The 539-nt window shown below is 44.5% G+C and overlaps 1 protein-coding gene across 1 annotated transcript in view; it reads right to left on the reverse strand.

Annotated features, from left to right (window-relative positions):
• LOC141082932 (uncharacterized) overlaps nucleotides 1-539 on the reverse strand; it is a 2,494-nt gene extending 1,955 nt beyond the window's left edge. The window contains exon 1 of the mRNA XM_073566994.1: nucleotides 1-539. This exon is cut by the window's left edge and continues 403 nt beyond it. The gene's annotated coding sequence lies outside the window, so the exon portion shown is untranslated.

Consider the following 539-nt stretch of genomic DNA (forward strand, 5'->3'; position numbering starts at 1 on the left):
GGATCACCACGTTGTCCGAGTGCAGTTGGTGACGGGTGTCCCACAACGGGACTCGCTCCTGGACTAGACGGATGAGCTCGTCGTTGTCCAGGGCGAGGTCCTCCTCCCGCTGTGGAGCCTAGAAAAGAAAGACAAACATTAATCTTTGAAAGATTTTAAAATAAAAAATATCTAAAACTAGCTGAAGAGCCCGGCGCTGCCCGGGCATAGTAACTACTGTGGTTAGTTATAGAAATTTAAAATTATCCTCCATCCCATAGTCCCGTGCCCATATTCCATCATACATATCCTCCATCCCATAGTCCTGTGCCCATATACCCATCATACATATTCGCCATCTCATATGCCTGTGCCCATATACCCATCATACATATTCGCCATCCCATAGTCCCGTGCCCATATACCATCATACATATCCTCTATCCCATGCCCATATACCCATCATATATATCCTCCATCCCATAGTCCCGTGCCCATATACCCAAACAAACAAACATGAAAATAAATGCAAAAAAAGCAACAAACATCGAAAAAAACAA

Source organism: Dendrobates tinctorius, unplaced genomic scaffold (assembly GCF_039654945.1).
Source record: "Dendrobates tinctorius isolate UK_male_01 unplaced genomic scaffold, ASM3965494v1 ptg000019l, whole genome shotgun sequence".
Lineage (NCBI taxonomy): Eukaryota > Metazoa > Chordata > Amphibia > Anura > Dendrobatidae > Dendrobates > Dendrobates tinctorius.